Genomic DNA, 25,250 nt, shown 5'->3' on the forward strand with positions numbered 1-25,250 from the left:
ATAACCGTGTCAAGGTTTAAGTCTCCGCCCTTGTGGTTCTGAGGGATCTAGATTTTTGAGGTGAAGCATATTCATCAAATCTGGGTTTGACATGGCCTTATATGTCAGGCACAGGTCACCTCTGAGCAAGCGGTATGAGACTGAATAGAGCTGGAGTTCTTTCAGTCGGGCAGCATAAGACATATTTTTGAGACCCTTTATCCTTTTGGTGAGGAACTTTTGGGGCCTTTCAAGCTGCAGCAGGTGTCTGGTCAGATACATTCGAACGGGCATTGTACTCAATCATAGGTCTAATAAGTGATGAGTACAGGGGACAATGACCTCCCTTGATCTAGATGTGAATCCCTTCATGATCAGGTGGGTGATATAGAAGGTTTTCCTAACTACTTTAGCAACATGAGTGTCAAGCGAAGGCTACTGTCAACCTGGGTCCCCAGATCTCTGATGACTTTTTCTGTGCTCAGTGGATTGCCACCTATATGGTAGCTAGGGGTAACCTTGTTTTTCCCAAAGGGTATGACTATGCATTTTTGGCGTTTAACTTCAGGCCATGGCTCTGGCACCAGTTATCCATTTCTGTGAGGCCCTTCTGGAGGATATCTGTGTCAGATGTGTTTTCGACTATGGCCCAGTTTGCAGTCATCTGCAAACTTTGTCAGCCATAACCCTCCTGTGTTTGCTTGTACTTCAGAAAAGTAGATGCCGAACAAGAGTGGACCCAGGACTGAGCCCTGTGGGACACCACTTGTGACAGGCTTTGAGTCTGACATGGCTCCAGCAACTCTGACCCTGTGGGTTCTGTCACTTAGCCAGTTTGCAACCCATCTTGTGATGTATGGGTTTACATTCAAGCTGATGAGTTTTTCGATGATACCTGAGTGGGGTATTGTGTCGAAGGCCTTTGCCAGGTTGCGGTAGGCTGTATGGACTGCCTTTCCCTCATCAATGGCTTTGGTGACTGTCTCGAAAAAGTCAACCAAGTTTAAGAGGCAGGATCTGCCTTTGACAAAGCCAAACTGAGTTGGATCCAAAGTCTGCAAGTTCCCTATGTCTTTATTTATGAGTTCCATTATGATCCTCTCCATGGCTTTGCAGATAAGGCTTGTCAAGCTAATGGGGCGGTAATTTCCAGGGTCTGTGGAGGCACCGCCCTTAACCTTTGACCTCCTATATCCCTCTTCTTCCTGTACTACAAGCCTCCCTATTAACTCGTGAGGTTAGAACCAATGGAGATCCCTAATACTTTTGCCCCTTTCATCTGTGAATTGCAGCCTATGGATTATCCTTTCAGTACCGTCCACTACCTTGCTCACTTGTCTTAGCATTTCTAGCTTTCTAGCCCTTTTCCCAGTCAACCCATCCCAAAATTATATTTTTTCTGGTTCTCAGCCTTTTTTAATTTCTTAGCTGCTGGCCCATCATTCACTTTGCCAGAAGGTTGAGAAAACAGTAATGACTTCTACTTTTCCATGGTTTAAACTACAAATAAATTTAACATGAAAAGATTTTAGTTTGTTTGCTGCCACAATTGAGACCTTTAAATGATTTTGCAGAATCCTAGAAGTCTGTGCCTCCAGATTCTCAGATTACATCTACATCTACATCTATATCTATCTACATCCAGATTCTCAGGCAATATGTACATATATATCTATATAAAGCTATATTTATAGAGCTATATTTATATATCTATGTGTGTGTGTGTGTGTGTGTGTGTGTGTGTGTGTGTGTGTGTGTGTATATATATATATATATATATATATATATATATATATATACACACACACACACACACACACACACACACACACACACACACGGATCTACTTCACATGGTCGACATCTCAGAATGTCGAAGACCATATGGCCGACATTCGAAATGTTAACCATGGAATAAAAAAAAAAGAAACACAACAAAAACTTACCTTCACGCTGCTAGCAGGGGAGCTACACCCCCTGCACCTCCTTGTGGGGGGCTCCGCCCACCACACCTCATGGAACTTAAATATACCAACTCTGAGATAGCACTACAGTGAGAAGATGAAAATCTTTCCATTCCGCACTGTATGGCGATGCCAGTTCTGCATGGTCAACATTTTGAATGTCAATCATATGGTCTCAGCCATATGGTCTTCGACATTCTGAAATGTCGACCATGTGAAAGGGACCCATATATATGTATATATAGATATATATATATATATATATATATCTCTACATATATCTATATATAGGTTCATAGGTTCATAGGTTGGTACTAGGCTATCGGCCCTAGGCCCAATGCAAGCCAAGCCATAACAATTCCCTGGATATTTCTTCCCACAATATTTACTTCTCTGGGCCCCTGTCTAGCAGGGCGACTGACATGATCCCCAGGGTGAATTTCCTATCTCCCATCCAATCATCAAGGTTTCTTCTGAAGAGGGCCAATGAGGTGCTCTGCTTGACATGTATGGACAGTCTTTTCCAGAGTATGGGGAGTCTCTGGGTCAGGAACCTATCCCTCCAGCATGTTTTGTTCATTGAGATGACAAGGTTTAGATCCCTGGAACATGTGGCTCTGAGGGATTGGGATTTCTTTAAGTGGAGCATGTCCAACAGCTCAGGGTTTGACATGGACTTGTATGTTAAGCAGAGATTGCCTCTGAGTAGACGATATGCCACAGAGTATAGCTGGAGATTTTTTAGACGGTCAGCATATGGCATCTGCTTTAGGCCTGTGATTCTTTTAGTGAGGTATTTTTGCGGCCTTTCCAGCTGTTGCAGATGTCTTGTGAGGTACATACCAAATGGGGCATTATACTCTATAATGGGTTTAATGAGGGATGAGTACAGTGGGACAATGACCTCCTTTTTTCTGGATGAAAAGCCCTTAGTGATGAGGTGTGCCACATAGAAGGATTTCCTGACTGTTGTGACGATGTGGTTATCGAAAGTGAGACCACTGTCCACCTGTGTCCCTAAGTCTCTCATCACACTTTCGATGTTTAGTGTCCTGCCACCTATGTGGTAATTCATGGGTACATGTTTTTTTCCAAAGGGGATAACTATACATTTCTTGTCATTAAGCTTGAGCCCATGGCTCTGGCACCAGGCATCTGATTCTGTAAGGCCCTTTTGTAGAATATCCACATCATTTGGGGATTCAATAATGGCTCCCAGTTTGCAGTCAACTACAAACTTTGTTAGCCAGAGTCCCTTAGTATTGGCCTGTACTTCAGAGAAGTAGATGACAAACAAGAGTGGTCCCAGGACTGAACCCTGAGGTACTCCACTTGTCACTTGTCTGGAGCGGGATTTGGAGTTGGCTACTTTTACAGTCTGGGTTCTGTCAGTAAGCCAGTTGGCAACCCATTGAGTGATGTAGGGATTTATGCCCAGCTTAGTAAGTTTATCTATGATTCCAGAGTGGGGGGTGGTGTCGAAGGCCTTGGCGAGGTCCAGATAGGCTGTGTGGACCGCCTTACCCTCGTCCACAGCTCTGAAGATTGATTCGAAGAAGTCAATCAGATTCAGGAGATAAGATTGGCCCTTCACAAACCCAAACTGGGTGAGGTCCAGTGTTTGAAGGTTGCCAATGTCTTTGTTTATAAGTTCCATGATAATGTGTTCCATGCCCTTGCAGATCAGGCTTGTCAGAGTGATGGGACGGTAGTTCCTGGGATCCAAGGCGGATCCTCCCTTGTGGAGCAGGATAACTGTAGCTGTGCGCCACTCAGTGGGCACGAAGCTTGAGGTGAGGCTATGATTAAACATGACACTTAGGTGAGGTGCCAGTTCATTTTGTAGTTCATGTAGTACACAGCCTGGGATGTCATCTGGTCCCATGGATGCTGTATTCTTAGCTTTGGAGAGTGCGGTTTCTACCTGTGTGGCCGTGATTATCGGAATTTGGCAATCTTTTGGTATTGAGATGGGTCCTTTAGGGGGTGAGAGGGAGGTTTAGTTGGTACTAAATCGATCTGCCAGGATATTGGCAATATCCTTGGGATCAGTATATTTAATGCCATTCTGTTGTAGCTCAGAGCAGATCTGAGCATTGCCACTTAGATTCTTGACATAACTATAGAATGCCTTGCGGTTGTCTTTGTAATTATTGTTGGCAATTTTATTTTCGTAACTAGCTTTTGAGGATTTTATGAGGGATCTCAGCTTCTTACTGAGACTGGTGAGGGAGTTTTTTGCATCCTGAGATTTTCCTCTTTTTTTGCAACAGTTTCTTCCTTCTGTTGTACAGTTTGTTTATAGCAGGGGACCACCAGATTGGCTTCCTTTTTTTGAAGAAGAGCATCTTGGTACTATTTGGGATGGCACGATTCATGCACAAGTGGTTGTGCTCGTACGGTGCCTTAGTGAAGGATTCTGTAGTCAAACTTCCAGATCCCGTCTGCGTGGGTGTTATGAAGTTTGTCACTTCTGACTTCAGTAGCTTGAAGTTGGCTTTGGAGAAGTTTTTTAAGGAGGTTTCCTTACTGGGGGGTGGGGGTGGGATGTGGATGTCAAGGGTGATTTACTTATGGTCAGACCTGACCAATGAGGGGGTGACCACTGGTGTGGAGCATCTATCTCCCATGTTGGTAATGACTAGGTCTAGGATATTGGAGCCCCTGGTGGGACAATGGATTACTTGATCCAGGGCGCTGGAATTTATGAATTTCAAGAACCGTTGGGAAAAGGAGTTGGTACCCAAGTAGTTTTCCCAATTAATGGTAGGGTAGTTGAAATCACCCAGTATTAGGGTGTTTGGTTGTATCTTAATATTTTTCAGTATGTTTAAAAAGGTGTAGTGTGAATCTTGGGGCATGGTGGGGGATCTGTAGCAAGCTACAATTTGGATTGCAGTCTTACCTAGTGTTAGTTGCACCTGGAGAATTTCAGATGCATTGTGTTGGGCAACTAGCCTGGAAGTGTGAATATCCTTGGTGAATATGGACACTCCTCCACCTTTAGTGTTTCGGTCTTGGTTTTGTGGCTGAAAAGTGTGGTAAGAATTGTAGCCTTGTATTGCAGGGGTGCTCTCTGGAGCCTTGAACCAGGTCTCAGTTACTGCACAGATATCGATGTTCTCCATTTTTAGGAGTGCCTCGAGAGAGTGCATTTTAAGGTTTAGACTTCTAGCATTGAGTAGCATTACCTTCAGATTTTGCATGCTTGTATCTGTTATGGTGGTGGTTTTATCCTTTGAACCTTGCCTAAAAAAGGCACTGTGGGGTGGCACGAGCTTTAGCCAGTAACCTGAATCCCATGGGTGACAGGTGCAGACCATCTCTGGCAAAGAACCGTGGTTTGTCGATCATGTCTTCCCAGGCAGACAAATTCTGGATCCCCTTTGAATGACACCAGAAGCGTAGCCAATTGTTGAAGTCAATTATTTTGTCCTTATACTGTGGTATCATTCTGGGTGAAGGCAGGATGCTACTCAGGGCTAGGGTCCTACCTGCCTGGGTCACATGATCCAAGAGCTCTTCCATGTCTTTTTCATGTAGTCCAGCAAGGTATATCTCAAGTCATTCACTCCAGCATGGACAATGACAGAGTCGTATTTGTACTTGTTGTGGAGTGGCTTGAGTGCATGCATTATGTGGCGGATCCTGACACCCGACAGTTAGCTGACTGTAATTTTCTCCTTGTTCAGCCTGGTGAGTGGGACATCAGTGTGCCTGACTACAGAGTCACCTATGACTAAAGTGTTGGGTACATTGTCTTGCCTTAGGGGCTGTTGTTGGGTGGCACCCTGGTGTTGTGAGCTATGTGTCACTTTGGTTGTGACTGGTGTTAGTTTGCGTTTCGGCTTCGGAGGTCCTTGTTGCTTGGGCAGGTTAATGTTAAGGGCCTCCGCATATGTGGGTTTAGTGTTGCTATGTGTGGGTGTTGATGGTGTGGGTTTTGAAGGGCTATGAGTTGCTTGAGGTGTAATGCAGGTGTTAACCTTCTTCTCTTGACTGTCTAGCACAATCTTGATATATGTGTGTGTGTGCATATGTATGTGTATGTATTTTATATATGCAGTATGTTTTACGACAAGATGCTCCCAAAAATTCACTGCTGGTATCTATGTGATGTTGGCTACCTTGTAGCATATATTGCACTCCAATATATAGATAACAGTGACAGATAATAGACAGACAGATAAAACAATGGAACTTGATATGTATAATCTTTGTATATCTTATACATGCACAACGAGTTATGTCTTAAAAATATATTAATGTGATACATATACATTTCTGGTAACCAAATAACTAAAACATTCTCTATTACTCCCGGTCTGTTATAGGAATACACACAAAGTGATGAACTTGCAAAGACCACAGCTATGGGAATGACACAAGTATAATGTGGCATAACAAACATTTCCAGAGACGTGGTCTTAGACAAAATCTTTCAGAATGACACCAAAAATCTGATATCTTTAGACAGAAGATAAAGCTGTGGTGGGTTGCAAAGACAGCACATAGGCCTTGAGATAAATAGTTTTGAGTAATAAGAAAAATCAGTAAATACATCAATATATTTCATAACAACTCCAACTTAGCAGGTGAGGAAGTAAATACTGAACTTCAGGTAGTGGTACCAAGGAAATATGAGGATCCAATGGGGAAAAAAAACTGAATCCTTTTGTTGAAGTATTCTGTCTTTCAGTTTTTAATTAAAATAAATTGGTAAAATAGAAAGAGACAGTCTAGGAAACTGAAGTGAATCCCTCATCTCAAAATGCTTATTTGATTCACTGACATGAATTTTCTCTGCAGTAAATATTAAAATTGCAGGAACACTGGTTTACTGACGTTGATAATCTCTCCTTGGGAAACAAATTTACCTCAACCTACCTTCTTGAATACATTGATTACTCATTGGATTTTTCTCATTAGGACTCAAACATTTTCTTCTTATAAGAAAAAAAATATTTTTCTAGCTGCTGATTGCTCATAGGCCCAAACACGTAAATTCAAAGTTTGTTTCTTAAAGCTAACTTCTTTAAAGATGCAACACCTGTTACCTAGAGTTCTTTTTAAAAAGAACACTTACTTGTCTTTGGTTAATTAAAATATATCCAACTTGGAATGAGTTCCTTCATTCAAAAAGCTGACAGCTTAATTGGTAACTTAATTTAAATTGATAAGCCTGTGTGCTCCCAGTAAAGCTGGTTTAATAACCTTCAACTCTGTCCTGCTGAGGTGCTTTGGAATGCTGCTGTGTTTGTCTCAGTACCTCATAGAGTTGCCTACAGGAAAAAAAATATCTATCTATCTATCTGTCTGTCTGTCTGTCTATCTAAATATGTATACATATTTCTCTATACATATATATAGAAAAGGAATAAAAGGGTACAGGAATTAGCAATGTACCTTCAGAATTAAAACTTCTATTCAGCTTTACTTCCCTCTGGAGTTTAATGTTGCCTTGATGAAAATACACTGAATATCACTTTATATTGGTCAGGATAAAGAACATAAAGCATGTTTCACTGCATTTATGTCATAAACATGCATCTGCTTTAGACCATATGCCTTGATTTGAAGTGGACTTTAACAATGCATAGAATCTAGCATAACTATATAATGGAGCTCACTTATACATCAATGTATAAAAGGGTATAAATCACTAAGGCAGACATACATGCTTGCAACTGACTGTCATAAACTTATCCCATAGAAGATCTAGCTCACTGTCTGAAACAACACCGGCAGTCACACCCAAGCCATAGCAAAAAACTGTTTTCTTAGTAAGAAACACCTTGCTTGCAAGGAAATATTTCATGCCTATAAGAAGTGTTTTGGCTGCCAGGCATTCTGAACTTTTGAATCTGCCCACCATGTGAAAGACTTGAGTATGGCAATTAACTGCCAGAGATTTCACTGGATGTAAATTATATATTATAATATACCATGATATAATATAATATAATATAATATAATATAATATAATATAATATAATATAATATAACATAATATAATATAGATACAGTCAGACTGATAGGTAGGTAGCTTTATAGGGAAAAGTAATGCTTGCTATAACTTATGATGTTGTAACACTATAAGGTAATCATGTTCAAAATGCTCCTTTTTATAGTGCTTCTCAAAACTTCATTGAATTTGATAAAATGGTCTTGCCCTTAGCTGCATTATAAGGGCCAGCACATGAACTGTAACAAAACCAAAAGTATTAGACAAGAAAAGGGATAAGCTCATCCTTAAATATGATCGAGAATTAAGGGGCATTGATATTTGCAAAACAAAGGAGGGTCAAACATGGCTTTATAGTATCTATAGTGGACCAGACCCACTTAGAAATGAAAAAAGAAAAAATTACCTTGGAAAGGAGGTTGATTACTAGCTAGGTATTGGTATGTTTGGTCTTTTATCCCTGGTTAGTTGTGGGGAGAGGATTTTCAGTTCAATACTATGAAAGCATGTTATGCAAGCATGCAGATAACTTCAGAGTGTAGCTGTGCATGTCAATGGTTTACATTTGCTGGCTAACAGTGAAAAAAGGACTTCACTTACATGTTTTCAGATCAAGTATATGTGTGTGTGTGTGTGTGTGTGTGTGTGTGTGTGTGTGTGTGTGTGTGTGTGTGTATGTGTGTGTGTGTGCGCGCTTGTGAAATTATGCGTGTATTTCTGTGTGTAACTGCATGTACAAACCTGTGAGTATGTGTGGGTGTGTGTATGTGTGATCATAAATGTATTTCCATGTGTTTAACTGCATGTGCACACGTGTGTGTGTGTGTGTGTGTGTGTGTGTGTGTGTGTGTGTGTGTGTGTGTGTGTGTGTGTGTGTGTGTGCATGGAGGCTTGGCAGCTTAGCTAGGATAAAGGGTATCTTGTCATCGTAAGAGTGTGTTTTACACATAGATTCCTATTAAGTAAGCTGACACAGTTTCAAGTCTCTCTGAGTATGCATTTCAGTTTCCTCTTACTGGGGACAGGTAACAGGAGATTCAAAACTTGAGACAAACTTAAAAGACAGCAGAACTGCCATGGAGAAGTGTTTCTCTTGTGACATTGCAGGTACCAGACAGGCATTTTGTATAATACAATTAACTTTACTGCAGTGACTGACTGGACTAAACCAAACAAAAGTGAATTTCTGGAAGGAAAGCAGTTCCTGAAATGTGTTGAGGTCTAATGGAATCTCAACATAATGAGGATGATAAGATTAAAAAAAAAAAGACTGTCTTCAGTACAGACTAACTAATAGCACATTAATCAATACAACATACTCTTAGTGTTAGTCTTTTTAATTAAGAAAATGAACCATACTAAAATAGCATTTAAAAGAAATTACAACACATGCCACCAGCTGTTCAGTTATATAATGATGCGCAGCATGGTCGTTTCTGTACTTTTTATGAAATGTACAGCATTACTCAAGCCTACCTCAGAAGTACTTTTTACAAGTTTGTAAAATTATGAAATGGATTTGACAACATTTACTAACTGTAAAATGTACATGATTCACATTACATTTTTCCAAAACAGATAATAACACAATCTGTTGAGACAAATTTTGTTGAACACAACTCATTGCAGGTCACTGTGGAAACAACCTGTGTGAAGTTCAGTTTGCTTTCCAAGTACACACTGTTATACACAAAGCCAGTGAAAGGGTATTGATTGTTGGCATGATGACTATTTTATACTGTGGTGTCACTTGTTTTTCCTTATTTAATGTTAGCAATGCTTTCCTGATTATGAACAAGTGCTGTAATACACCGGAGTTTGTTCAGTTCATAAATATGTTTTGCAAGGCCACACAAAAGCATGGAAGACTGTTGGCAGATCAAAAGCTATGAAATATTTCAAGATGCTCTGGGATTGCCAAAAATTGTCTCTGTCTCTCTCTCTCTCACACACACACACACACACACACACACACACACACACACACACACACACACACACACACACACACACACCTGTGGTTGGAAGCACTGTGACACTCAGTGATGGATACTATTCCTTGGTTATGCCTACCGAGCAACATTAGTTTACATTAGCTTATGGTCTGCTACACTTCCTCGTGTAACGTCCTGACTCCTATGTGCAGTGTCTGAGGTCCTGTACAAGTACCTGATGCATTATTTTCATAGTCTTTATCATTCCATCCCTTTCACATCCAGCTTGGTGTTACTTAACAGGAAAAGAAGACACATGTCTCTCTCCCCTTCCTTTGTCTTCATTTTCATAGTGGACAAGTTAACTTTATGTAACCATGGTCTAACCCTTTCAGTGAATATATGCACGTCACATTATATGCAGTTTTAATAATGAAAGGGTGTCCCTTAAAATTAATCTTTAAATCATGCACTTCCTGTGTTTGCTGTACTTTCAAGTAAGACATTCAGCTCCTTGTCTCCTATGCACATTACCAAAAGGAAGGAGAACTTCTACTGTATAATTTTGGATGCCAGCAAAATTAAAGATACTCCACAAAAAAGCACATTCCTTCAAAAATTTCAGATCAACTTGTATCTTTCAAGAAAAGGAGACAAAGCCTGCTTTCCCAACAAATACGTTGTCATAATAGTTGACCATCTCTACAAGCTTTGCTAGGTTAAGTAAAAAAGCCTTCCGCAAGGCATTGGTAATGCATGTTCAACTAGGAAACAATGTACAACTTTAGCATTTTCATTTAGAAATGTCTCTGCACACAGTATCTTGACAGCTGCCACATGCACCAGTTCCCAAACATTTACCAACATACTACAACACAGACGCAGAAGCTACAGGCAGGACACCTTGTGGCATTTCTGTGTTGGACAGGATCCTGTTGCTGTCCACCACCAATGGATAACTTAAACACTGCTTGAGATTCTGCCCATGTTATAAACTCCTGTTACAGTGACCCTCCTCAAATAAGGGTGTGTAACAGTATAAGACAACTATATACCAATAGATCTTTGAGGACTGGTCAATAAAACGATGATGTTTCTCTCCTATCTTCTTCTTGTATGTTGGTTTTACATATACACACTCTTCTCTAGGTTTTACATGGTACTTATAGGTAGGTAAGTATTAGGCTAGCTGCCCTTGCAGGCTATTTTAAGCTTAGCCAATTTCTCTTTAAAAGTGAGAATCAAACCTTATACCTTGCATTTTTTAGGTAAACACTTTAACCATTAAGCCAACCCCATAGCAGTATTATTAACTTCCATTTGTTTCCAATGGTATGAGCCAGTCTACCTCTCCATCTATTCTGTATCATATCCACTCTCCAACTATTGCCAACCTCACCATGCCTCCTAAACCTACCTGCTTCTCATCTCAAACACTCCTTCTTCTCACCTTATTCTATATTGACTATCTCACCTAGCCCCATTCCATCAACCATTCACCAACTTATATCCCCCCACCTATAGCCCATCAAAAACCATGTACTGTTTCCCTACAAACACATATCTCCCTATAAGCACTCTGCTCCCTTAACAACCTGACATACCCCTACAGATCTCATGACACTCTACTCTGATAATAAGCTGTCCTAGCACCTCCTCAGCCTAATTCACCAAGTAACTACCATCCTTCTCTCTGGTGACATACACACTAACCCAGGCCCCCCCCCAACATCCAAACCTATCTTATTCATCTCTCCAAATGCCCAAAGCATAGCCAACAAAATCCCCAACCTCCATGCCTGGCTTCTCTACAATCAACCAGATATCCTGTCTACTTCTGAAACCTGGTTAAAACCTCACATAAAGGACACAGAAATAACACCTCCCAACTACTCTATCATCAGAAAAGATAGAACCCACAGAAAAGGTGGAGGAGTAGCTTTCCTATACTCATCCTCTCTATCTGTTACCCCTTATTTTAAACCTATTTCCCAATTCAACAATGCCAAAATAATTTTGACCCTACTTCAACTAAATGGACACAAATACATATGTATAGCCTCTCTGTACATCCCCCCTGGGGACAACATCTCTGTACTCGAAGATATTCTCTTCTGGCTTTTCACCAACATTAGTAATGAAACAATAATCTTGGGTCATATGAACATGAATTGGTCCTCATTCAGTCCCTCACAAACTCCCTAAACATTAACCTTTATAATTTCTCTCAGCTAATCAATTGTACTACTAGACCCTCTAAAAACCACTCCAGTGGTAGTATCCTGGACTGGGTCTTAGTTTCTCTTCCTCATTATTTCTCCAATAGTGGCTCACTTGCCAGCTCCCTCAGTGACCACCTCCCCACATTTGCCCACTGCCTTCCTTCCCCCTTATAAATATCTCATAACTATATTTCCACTCATTCCCTAAAGAACTTTAATCCCAATACCTTCTTGACCTCACTAAAATCAATAAACTGGAGCCCTCTGAAAACTCTCCCCTTGGAAAATGCTATATCCTACTTCAACTCAACATTCTTAAATCTCCTAGATTCACATGCCCCTGTAAAAGCTAAAAGAATAAAAAGCAAAACTGCCCCATGGCTAACCAAGGACACACTAGGTGCCATGCACCTTAGAGACAAAGCTTGGGTACGCGACCAGAAAAATAAGACCCCCTTCACCCTTAACAAATACAAAGCGCTCCACAACAAAGTAAAAAAGCTTATCATAGCAGACCGCAAAGCTTATTTCTCCATACTACAAAGTAGCCATAAAACAAATCCTAGAAAATTCTGGAATGGGATCTCCACCCTCCTCAATCCTGGCAAAACGAAACCCTTGTCCTGACCCCAATGCTCTAGACATAGATCTGGCCACTCAATTCAACTCTTTCTTTATCAGCTCAGTTAGCAAACTTACCTCATCCTTCACTAACAATGCTATTTCCTCTACAACTACAACCCCTCCCCTATCCTCCCCTTCCTTTCATTCTCAAATATGTCCACCTCTCAATCTCCTCGTTTCTCTATAAAACCCATTCCGACATCTACCATAAAAAAAACTTCTCCAAAAACTGAAACCCTGCTCCAATGCCCCCGGCAGCATTCCCTCATACTTTCTTAGTATAGCCACCGAAGCCATTGCCTTCCCCATCTCTATTTTAATCAATCAGTCTATCCAAGAAGGCTATGTACCCCAACTTTGGAAAATGGCCTTCGTATTACCCCTTCACAAAAGGGGCAACAACAATAATATCACAAATTTCCGTCCCATCCCAATCTTATCCCTCATCTCCAAAGTTCTTGAGAAATGCATCCATTTACAACTCCTACCCTATCTCATACACAACCACTTACTGACTCCCACAGAGCATAGCTTCAGACCAGGCCACAGCACTACCACTGCTCTTCTGTCCTTCCTCAACACTGTCAACAAATCCCAAGACTCTGGCTGTACTGTATCTACACTCCTACTGGACCTCTCTAAGACCTTCGACACCATCTCTCACAACCTTCTCCTAGCTAAACTCTCTAATCTAAACCTATCTCTTTCCTCTCTCAACTGGTTCTCTAGTTACCTCTCAAAAAGGCAACAAGCAGTTAAATGGAAAAAGCCACCTCCCCATTCCTCAGCACACCTACAGGTGTACCACAAGTCACCATACTGGGTCCCCTCCTGTTTAATATTTTCATAAATGATTTTCACCACTCAATCTTATCCAGTATGCAAGCTGTTCAACTATGATCTGTTCTGCCAACTCTATCCCCACTCTTTTAAAACTAACCTAATATGCTTTTTCTACCACTGAACAATGGATGAGAGACAATCACCTAGCACTCAATACCTCAAACACCAAACTTATGTTACTTACCCCTTCTAAAACAACCACTATAGATAAAAACACATTCTCCATCACCAGCCACAACAATACAGCTCTCAAAGTCATACCTGAGGCCAAACTATTAACTGTCCTCATTGATGATCAGCTTAAATTCACCTCCCACATACAAATAAACATAAAAAACCCACCAGAAACTTGGTATGCTCTACTGCCATTGTCGCTACCTAACACCCTCTACTAGTTCACTCTCTCTACCACATTCCTCATCCCTTCTCTCCTATATGGTGCCCACTCCTGACTAACCTACAATCCACACTTGTCAAAACTCTCCTGCTATAATCAGATTGCCAAGTTTGCCACTAGCCACAATTCTTCTCACCTATCACTGTGTCACCCTTCACAAACTAAATTGGTTAGAGCTACCCAAGTATCTCACCTACATTAAACTCACTCATGTTCACATACTCATGTTTAGCCCCTCCCTCTGTCCCTCCCTATCCTCATCCCTTAAAATGCACCTTCCAGAAAGATCCTTACGATCCAACAATCAAAACTTAATAGAATTGCATACACCCCCCCCCCCTGGCAAAAATCTCCTGTGCTTTGCCCTTGCACATTAGTGGAACTCCCTACCACCATCCATCCGTACCATCTCTAGTCACCCTTCCTTCAAAACCTCACTGCACTCACACCTAACATCTCTCTGGGAATGCTCCTGCCCCCATCCCACATAACCTCTTCTCCTCTCTATACCTCAGACATCTCAGGTACTCCAGAGTCCTATTCTTTTCCTCATAAAGTACTAGCAAGAATTTACAACAATTCTTATTTTTCTTAACCTTAATTGTTTGTTTCATATTGTATCTTTAAATACTATGATTTTAGTTGTTCTTCTATTTTTACTGTTATATCATTACTTGTTTATCACTTTTGCTATTGTGGAGCTTTTCTCCCCAGGACTCCATTGAAAATGGGTTCTTCTTGGCCCAATGGACCATCCTGGCAAACAAACTGCAAATAAATAAATAAAAATAAATAAATAATGAATGTTTTTTCATTGTTATAATGTTTAGATTACCAAATGACATTTGTCTACCACAGGCGTACCTGACTATCTGGCTCCTATGCTCCAAGAACTGAAGACAGTACATGCCAGCTGCAGACCTATACTAGAATTGTATATATGTAGCTATGTAGACAGCTGAAATATTCAAGAAATGTGTTAGTCTTTACAAACATAAAGGGACAGGCTTGGAAGTCTACCTACAGCAGGAAAAACACAAGCTGGGTAAACCCAGATGTAATAATTTACTAATACTAAACTTTGCCTTGAAAATGTCCTTTTACAATAAGTAATTTTACTAACGTTACTTTTACATTTACGCATTTACATATCTTCTAATAGTAAACTGCATGTTAATGCTGGCCACATTGGTTAGCGATCTGCTGTTCTGATCTAAACAACTTGTGATCACCCTAATTTTCCACTGTGTAAGGACTAACCACCATTATCATAAAATTCATTCAGTGATTAGCCACATAAATATTAGGATGTACCTCATTTATATGTAGTTACTAGACATGTAGCCCAGCAGACTATTAGGGAGCCTAGCCTAAATCCGCAGTTCTCCCAAAGCACTAGTTGGCCAAGTAACTTACTTAATGTCGCTGAGTAGGCACAAGAAGGTAGAAAGATTCAAACCCTGTACTTCTGGCACAGGACAGAGGTCATTAACAACACAGAGCTTCAGTTCTTTGCACTCATTTCCAGACTATCACATTTCAAATATTAACTGTAAAACACAGAGAGTGGAAATGATTTTTGTATAGCAAATCCAATGAATCAATCAGCACTAAATACAAGAAGAGATGTTGCATTCGGTAGGTAGATTCACAAGGAGAAATTCATATCATCCTGGTACATGAACCCAAGTTACCAAAAGAGATCTTGACTGAGAAACACATAAACTACTTGTGGAAAATTAAAAATGGGTGGAAAGTGTGTGTGCGTGTGTGTGTGTGTGTGTGTGTGTGTGTGTGTGTGTGTGTGGGTCTGTGCACATGTACATATGTTTCTTTAGGTGTCTGTGTCTTTGTCTGGCTGTCTGTCTGCCTATCTCTGAAACTGCGCCTATGTCAAATGGAAGAAATGTTCCTCCCTCCTAAATTGTAGAGACTTCAGTGAAGCTTACATTATGTAAAGGAGTACAGAGGGCATAGTCTTGTTGCATGGAATGAATTGAATGTTTTGTCCTTCAAACAAGTTTTTTTGTCGCTTGTATTCTTGAAAACAGTCTGCTTTTGAGAAAGTTGCTTGCTGAATTCTGGTTTTGTAGTTTAATGGGCTGACCTTAATGTCTGGTCCACATTTACGTAAATGTATTATATTTATTTTATCCATTATGTCATTTAACATTGATCATATATCCTTGTATTATTTTGTATTGAGTTGTCTTTATTCTCCTATTTTATTGATATTAAAAAATATATTTAGCACGTACATGTGTAAAGACATCGACAGACCCACACACATTTTTTTTAAACTGGAAAAATATTTTCCACCACTTAGTGAAATAAGTCTTCAGTCATAAAAACACCATTGTCAGTAAATCAGATTCGTCAAAGCTTGATCTTCCTTTGATGAAGCATCTGGGTAAGGCGATAAAACGATACTCCCCACTGGGAATGGAAATTAACAACACAGATCAATACACTGACTTCAGTTATAACAGATAAGACACTGCTTTGAAAATGACACAGGTAAATTATATAATTAATCCTCTAAAACAGTAATGTGCATTCTCAAGTTTTATAACTTCTAAAGAGGCATGTTTCTTGATTCCCACTTTTAACATCCTTGACAGCTTATATATATATACGAGTGTGTGCCTGTGTGTATGTACAGTATATCCATCTGCGTGAATATGCAGATATGTGTATATATATATATATATATATATATATATATATATATATATATATATATATATGTCTTTATGTATGAGTGCATGTGTTTATCTGTGTGTTCATGTGTGTGCACAAACACGCACACGCATGTGTGTGTGTGTGTATGTGCCTGTGCGCTTGTGTGTGTGTGTGTGTGTGTGTGTGTGTGTGTGTGTGGTTTGTGTAAGAATGTGAAATGCCTTACTCCATTGCCCATTGCCTCAGACTCAGTTTGCTACCTAATCTCCCAGTTGTCCAACAGAGAAATAGGATAGACAGAAATAAAGACATGGCTCAAACCTGGAAAAGTAGATTGCAAACACAGTCCAATAGGTTCTTCCAGAAGAAAAAAGGACAGAGGCCAGATGGAATGGAAGGTGAGGAAGAATAAAAATGGACGACACAGATGTCTAGTTATGGTGAGCACATAACTTATAAATCTGATGTTGTCCTTTTCATTCTTCCTCACTAATGGGACAGAGTCCTCAGCTATGTAAACCTTGGGGGGGGCCATCCAGGAAAGATATTCCAGAGCACTGCCGAACCAAAGGAGGCTTTACTTCTGGATATGATATCCAATTTGTAGTGTGAAATAAAGCTATGAGGCTTAGACCTTGTGGCTGCTGCACAAATGTCACCAATAGAGGTCTTTGACGAAAAGGCTGAAGTAGCCAAGGATCAAGTTGAATAAGCTTGGGAAGGTCTTGGTAATAGTGAGCCTTTTTGGGAATAAATCATTGAAATACAGTCTAATCCATTTAGCTAGGGTAAGTTTAGAAATGGATTGGCCCAGGCAATTTGAGGAAAAGGATGTGAGAAGTTGATCTGGCTTTCTAAACAGCTATGTGCTGTTAAGATAAAAATGTAGTTGTCTATGTACATCAAGGAGATGTAGCAAGTACTCTCTTGTTGGCAAAATTCAGAAAAATGACCGGTAAATTAATAGATTGGTTGATGTTATTTTCAGAAGCCACTTTAGGCACAAAAGAAGGGTTAGTCCATAGAGAAATCATATCTTTATGAAAGATAATGTAATGGGGTTTCTCTGATAGAACCTGGCACTCAGAAATTCCTTTTGTTGAAGTTATTGCTACCAGGAAGATGTTTTTTGATGACAGAAATTTTAGATTGCATTTGTCTGATGGTTCAAAAGGTTTCTGAGTTAAACCCTGAAGAACTACCATAAGGTCCCAAGGTGGTGAAGGATCTTTTCACAAAGAGGCAGGCTAGCAAGTATGGTAGGTGCACGGGCCAGGCAAACTATGACAAAACAAAAATAGAGCCAGCACCTTGGGAACGTGAATGTTTATTGAGAAAACCAGACAGTTTTCAGCTTGTTGCTTTCATCAGTGCTAAATAAAATGAGGCAGTATGAGGACTGCAATATATACTCAGTGTAATTAGAGACAAATGACATCATGTCCTGTCTAATAAATATTCAGTCTGATACAAATCATGAAAATAAAATACAATCAAAAATAAAAAGACAATCAAAATAAAAAAAGTACAAATAACAATAAATTATTTTCTTTTGTTCTGACCCATGAAGAGAAAGGGAAAGAAATATTGACAACACCCTACAGTTTGTCATTTAATCCCAGTGGGCATAAACCCCCTAATTTCACAATCCATTTCCTTTCCTTCATATTTAATATACCATGCTACCCTGTTTTAAAAGATCTGTTGCCCGATATTTTGTCTATGACTGTAAAAGTAAATTTAGCAGTATGATGAACAAGTGACTGTCTGTATAAAGCGTTGGTGGCCCTTGCATTCCTAATGTCCCCTAAATGTTCTGACATTCTACATCTAAATTGTCTAGAAGTTTGCTCCATGTAAAAGGCTTGACAAGTACAGGTGGCCAAATATATGATCCAGTCTGTTCCGCAACTGGCGTAAAAATTCATGTCATACAGCTGCCCAGTATTTTAGCTAGTAAAGGATTTGGTTTTAGACATATTTGCAGAAAGTGCAGTGCCCACAACGGTAAGAATCAACCAGTCTCCCTCCTGTTAATGTAGTTTGATGGTAAATGATATCATGATGCATGGTTTTCTTGTAGAGAGAAAAATGGGAGCCTAAGATTTTACCCCGTCTGAAAGAATATGAGCATTTGTCCCCAAAATGTCACCCAATTCTTCATTAGCCTTCAGAATATTCCAATGTTTGTCAATAGCATCAGTCAAAAAGGCTGTATTTCTACCAAATGTAGTCACCATTCTCAAGGTATTCTTATTATCCTTCCTGGATGTGTGTTTGTATTGTAATAGGGTACCCCTGGACTGATTATTTGCCGATTGCATGGCCGAGTTCACATTCTGTGTACCATATCCCCCTGCTAAAAATCTGTTGGCTAAGTCCTGATGGGTTTGCACCAAATCCTGCTGTGAGGAACAAATTCTCTTCAACCGCTTAGGAATATTATTAATAGTGTGTTTGGGATGGAGACCGGAGGCGTGTTACAGGCTGTTGCATTGTGGATATTTTCGATAAACAGTGGTGCGTAACATATTGTCTGGTTGACGCTGTAAATTAACATCCAAAAAGTGTATCTCATTTTTATGAAAACTCACTGTAAACTCAGCCCCCCATTTGTTTTCATTGATGTACTCAATGAATTCCTCCAAATAATCACTGCCTCCTTTCCATATGAGCCAATAGTCATCCAAACAACGTCTCCATTTATCAATCTTGGCAAATACAGGTTATGTGACTCATTGTATATAATGTGTTCTTCGACATATTCCATATATAAATCAGCATATATTGGAGCAAAAGATGCCCACATTGCTATGCCTTGTATTTGCCAGTAACACTCGTGTTTAAAATAGAAGAGGTTTTTGGTAAGGACATGTTCGGCCATGCAAATGAGCAATGTATTGAAACCTGGACTATAGATATTGGCCTTATTCAACCAAAATTCTAATGCTGTTAATCCTGCCCAGTGCGGAAGGCTGGTGTAAAGTGATGTAACATCCAGGGTGCACATCAGCCAGTGGGGTTCTAATTCAGACTCAGATACAATTTGTAGAAATTCAGTTGTGTCCTTTAACCTGGCTCTGACATGTGACAATAGCGGTTGTAAATGTTCCGTCAGAAATGCTGATAATGGCTCTGTAAGGGAGCCTATGCCCAAAACAATAGGCCTACCTAGGTGCACTCAAAGATTTGTGCATTTTGGGCAATAGGTAAAGATATTGTTTGCCCGGAACCTTTATCACTAATTGTTGTTTTATTTTGTCACTGAGGATTCCCTGATCCACTGCTTCCTGCAAAAAATTATCAATCTCCTTTTTAAAGTTCAGAGTGGGGTCGGTGGGCATATTCATGCAGTGCTCAGGGTTTGTAATAACTGGAGTCCATGATGACCACCGCCCCACCCTTATCCGCTGGTAAGATGGAAATGTCAGTGTTTGCTCTAACATCTATAAGAGCTTTTTGTTCTGCCATTGTTAGATTGTGTCTAAGAATCTGTGAAGAACTTAGTTTATAATGCAAATCTTTGATGACTGCCTGTTGGAAAATGGCCATGTGTTTGTGCATAGGTGGACTGAAATTGGATTTGTAGAATCTAAACTCAGTTAATCTTTGAGAATGATCCTGTTGGCCAAAATACAATTTCAAATTTAACTTAATACAAAATGATAAAATATCAGAGACACAAATGCTTTCATCCACAAAAAAACCCGGGATAAAACCGAGACCTTTAGTCAATAGTGATTCCTCTTCAGATGATAAAACATATTTGGAAATATTGTGCACATTTGAACACTCTACATTTATTTCACTATTGATTGAAAGAGATCCTCTATGGTTTTTACCCCTGTGCTTATGTCCCCCCCTGTGCTTCCTACCCCTAAAGGGTGTTCCGAACTTCGACCCCTTTTGGAATCAGGGGAGTCACTGATATATGTGGATTCAGTGTCAGTAGTGGAGGATTCCTCCCCCGAAGTTATGGTGTGTGGTCTGCCTTTTTTCAATATGGATCTGGGTCTTTTTTTGCATATCTGAGTAGTATTTTTTGTTCCATCAGCAAACCTAACATTTCTCTGTGACTCAAACGGCCTACCCCTCTCATAATCTTCCATATCTCTGGAAAATGTATGTAACTTTTTATCTTTCAAATGATTTTCAAAAGTAATCAATTCCTTTGAAAGTCTGCTAAGATTATCATTAAACTTTGTTTGGTCTTCATATTTTTTCAACTCTTCACATATTTTTTGCACATTACATATGATGACCTCAATTGTTCTTTCATAATAAGATGCTAAAATGTTAACAAAGGACATGGACACCTGCTGCTGTGCCATGTTCCAATCCCTTAGTAATATGTCATCCAGCTTGCTAACCAATGGCTGTAATTTAGTCCTTAAACCCTTCGGTGTAATATCTTCATTTTGATACGCTTTAAAAAGCTTTAAATGCCAAATGTTAGTGCGTAAAGTTTTGACCTTTTTGCCAAGTTGAGTGAAGAGCAAATTACAACCGTCAACTGGATCAATCAGGCTGTTCTCCTTTGTGCCCTCATCGATAGGTTTAATTCCAAATACGTGGATGGCATCCTTATCTGCACAAAGGCCTGAAGTAATTTGTTAAGATCCATGACCATAAGTTGCAAATTTGCTTCAATCACCCCTAAACCACTAATAGTCAACTGTGATGTGGTACAGCCAAAATATAGCCTGCAGGATGTCTCTTAAGCAGACAGTCAAAAATGCTAAAAGGCTAATCCCCCTATACTTAAACCTGGCTTACTTGTACCAAATATATTGTACTCAATCCTTTGAGTCACAAACAAATATAAATGCTTGCCGAATGGATCAAAAAAGTAGAAAGAGGCAAACACCCCCCCTCCGTAAATGACCAATAAAGAATATAATGAATGCACAAAATATGTGCAAATTGTCAGTTCCGACCCAAAGAAAATTTGCTGTGAGATCCACCTGTTAGATATGGTTATAAATATCACCAACCAAATGGGACATACATGCAAATATTCCCTAACATATCTATGTGATTACCAATAGCTGATCAGTCCCCAAAATGTGGAAGAACCTTCTAACAAAAATAGAGGACCCAATTCCCTTCTGTCAGTTAAGGAATCACCAATGTTTATAATACTCTTTCCCGACAAAAGATTACTGCCCAACAAATAAGTAATCAACCATTTTGCAAGATGTCAACCTGCCATCAACTTGTTATGAAATATTCAAAGGTCTGACCACATGCCTTGTTAAATCCAATATGATGCAAACCCCTCACAATCTCATTAATGGTAATGTCAAAACTAGCTAGCTAGATAGATGGATGCTATGTGAAAACATATTGTGGTTTTATGATGGTTTCCTAAATCACTTCATCGTAACATGTATCAGACAAAATTTTTTTTTAAATAAACCAACATATTCCGGTTTCCCCAGACAGATACTATCTGTGTTCAAAAGTTAAATTCAAGCCAGCAAGATGTTATCTAGGACCATACAAAGATGGTATAGGAAATCATTCTCAACCTATAAATAGTGAACATGAAAAAATTATGAAATAACATGTAAAAATAATATACTCGATCCCTATATTAAATGCCTATGTTAAATGTACACCACAATGTAAATGTACTAAATAACCCCTTGTCCATAAATGTATAGAAAACGTTTTTCAAAAGGAAAGCCACACAATGTCAAATGATAAAGATAGTCCAAAATGTTCCATTCTTCATCTGTATAACCATCCGACCACAGGTCTGAAGAAAAAAAAGCCCTTCATAAAAGCTTTACACAATCTAGAGGACGCCAGGGAGAAAGATTTATTTCCTGAGTGTAAATTACAGATTGCCGCCAACTGAAGTTTAATTGTAGAAAAACTGGCCCCTTCATTAAAAAGTGTAGTAAGAAAAAGAACTGCAGAAGTTGGTGCCGAAAAAGAAGTGACTCCAGAACTTATTTTATTAAGTAGGGCATATTAGGGAACACAAAAAAAAAAAGAATCGCAGACCTAAAGTAGATGCCTTATGCATCTATACTCTGTTGCATATCGCCTACTCAGAGGTGATCTCTGCCTAACATACAAGGCCATGTCAAACTCAAAGTTCTTGGACATGCTACACTTAAAGAAATCCCAATCCCTCCAAGCCTAACCTTGTCATCACAACGAACAGAACATGCTGGAGGGATAGGTTCCTGACACAGAGACTCCCCATACTCTGGAATAGGCTACCCACACATGTTAGGCAGAGCGCCTTAATAGCCCTCTTCAAGAGGAACCTTGACGATTGGATGGGAGATAGGAAATTCACCCCGGGGATCACATCAGTAGCCCTGCTAGACATGGGTCTAGAAATGCAAATATTTGTGGGAAGCAATAGCCAGGGAATTGTTATGGCTAGGCTTGTATAGGCCCTAGGGCCAATAGCCTAGTACCTACCCATGAACCTACCTACATCCTCCAACATAGGAATGCCTAGGACATTCTCTGCCCAACAGAAAAGGCTTCTTTCCACTTACATTATAAAATGGTCTTATTTTGAGCTAACTGATTTTGGCATGTCAGTTTTGCTGAAGCAAATGTCCAAATCTTGCTTCAGTAAATTGACCTACAGCTGATAAACTTACAAAAACCATAATCTTTGCTTCTAAGTCATACTGTACTATTTCTATCCAAGGATATGAAGAGCTCAGTGCAGTTAATATTCTAGTTCACACTTTGAAATGCTTCTGTGGTTTTGTTGTTTCTTTTGTGTCAGACATCATTTATGACATACCCTGGTGCTACTGGCTGAGGGTTCAGACTAGGATGCCATTTGGAAATGTTTGTTGAATTATGGCACCTTACCTGGGTCTTTCATTCTAGTTGCATATTAATTATTCTTAAATCTGAGCACAACATAGACATGCCAAGCACTAAAATAATGCAAGGGGCTAGTGTGTCACGCTATTTTGTGCACCAAAAGCTGACCTCAGCTTTGAAGAGTGTCCACTCCCTCCGGGTTTATTGTCTAAAAGTATGTTCAGTGGCTTTGTATTACTGAACCACAGAGCTAGCAAAGCTTGCTTAAACTAACATTTCTCATGACTTCCCATTTGCTGAACAGGCTACTGGTCCAGTTAAGCTTCAGATTACTGCTTACCACTCTCTCTATTTTCTTAGATTCCCTCATTCTAACCCTGCTTTCCTCACCTAACAGGACAAATCACATGTTCTTTTTTTCATTCAGAGAAACAAACAAAACGTGTTTTATAAATTAAGGACAAAGTAAGGTCCTTAGCAAGAATCATGGCCATGCTTGCAAATCTTTGTTAAAACACATTGTCAGCACATGCCACATCTCTAGTGCATCCTTCACAGGCATCATTTAGAAGCTGCATCACAGCTGCAAGAAACAATGCCTGTGAAAATAGCCAGCATTTGATGGCTCACAGAAGGCAAAAAGCAGTGTATGTGGCATACCATAACAAATCATCTGATGCAGATTTTAAGTTTACTACATGAGTTTACTTCTTTATATAACATAAAAACACAGGATTATAATTCAACTATATTACATTTACTAAAGTGATTGTAATTGCACATCCAGTTTATCTCTATATAAATAAATAACACCACTGGTAATTTAAAATGACTGTATATTACTTAAAACTCAAGCTGAACTACAGTCTATAATTTATCCTGGCACTAGAGCAGCTATTTTTACAGTACACCATGCAAATCAAACTCTTTGAGACATACATACAACGCCTGATTGGCAGCATTTGTTCATTAACTCATTTTCTCCACTGATTTCCCTGTTTGGAGAATTACTTGGTAACAATGAACAGAAGGAAAAATAAACATTCTTAAGCATTACAGTCAGCAGTTCCTGCTGCAGAGGAAATACAGATAATCAAAATACAATGATAAACTAAAAATTGCTCAAACCCCAGAGTGAGGGGAAACAGAATACATTACATTCATCAGGGGATAGTTTCAGGAACAGTCTTGTCACCTTTGTTTGTATGACTGTACTACTAGGCCCTCTGTACTGTAACAAAAGTAATTTACAGCTTATTAATTCCTGTGGTTATCTGCTTGATCCAATAAAACAAAAATTACTAAGATGTCAAGAATTATCCTGACATATCCGATGGCAATTTTGGTTTTAATAAATCTTTGATTTTTGCTACAGGCAACATCTAAGTGTCGTAAGTACTGGCACTTCCAAGACAAATAGGAGGTGTATACAGAGCTGTGTAATTTAGTTTAAATGTCCACTTTAGTATCCAGGCAGTCCCATTGTGCCCATAAGTGCTCTGCTTTACTGGAATTTAATAACTTAGTCTTTCATTTGTGAGCACTTAGATCTTTACGAAACTTTCCTCACCATTTAATATATTTGTTTTCCCTTATCTCAGATTAAAGCAGTGTTATTTTGTCCTGCAAACTACCTCCTGCTTTACTTAATAAAGGTTTTGCTCTGATTGCATCCAGTGTGGTTATAGTTCCTAAATGCTATACAAGTTTCTTAACCTCAGCCATTATCACTTGCTTGCCACATTCCTCCAGACACTATTTGGTGTCTACTAGTATAATGCATAGTATGAACATAGGATAGTTGAAGCTTCCTACCATTTTTGCATCTACTACATC

At 39.4% G+C, this 25,250-nt stretch overlaps 1 protein-coding gene across 2 annotated transcripts in view; it reads right to left on the reverse strand.

Moving 5' to 3' along the window:
• RPS6KA2 (ribosomal protein S6 kinase A2) overlaps nucleotides 1-25,250 on the reverse strand; it is a 2,145,504-nt gene that overhangs the window by 2,047,278 nt on the left and 72,976 nt on the right. The window lies entirely within an intron of this gene.

This window comes from Protopterus annectens, chromosome 1.part0, assembly GCF_019279795.1.
Source record: "Protopterus annectens isolate FY-2018-M chromosome 1.part0, PAN1.0, whole genome shotgun sequence".
NCBI classification, from domain to species: domain Eukaryota; kingdom Metazoa; phylum Chordata; order Ceratodontiformes; family Protopteridae; genus Protopterus; species Protopterus annectens.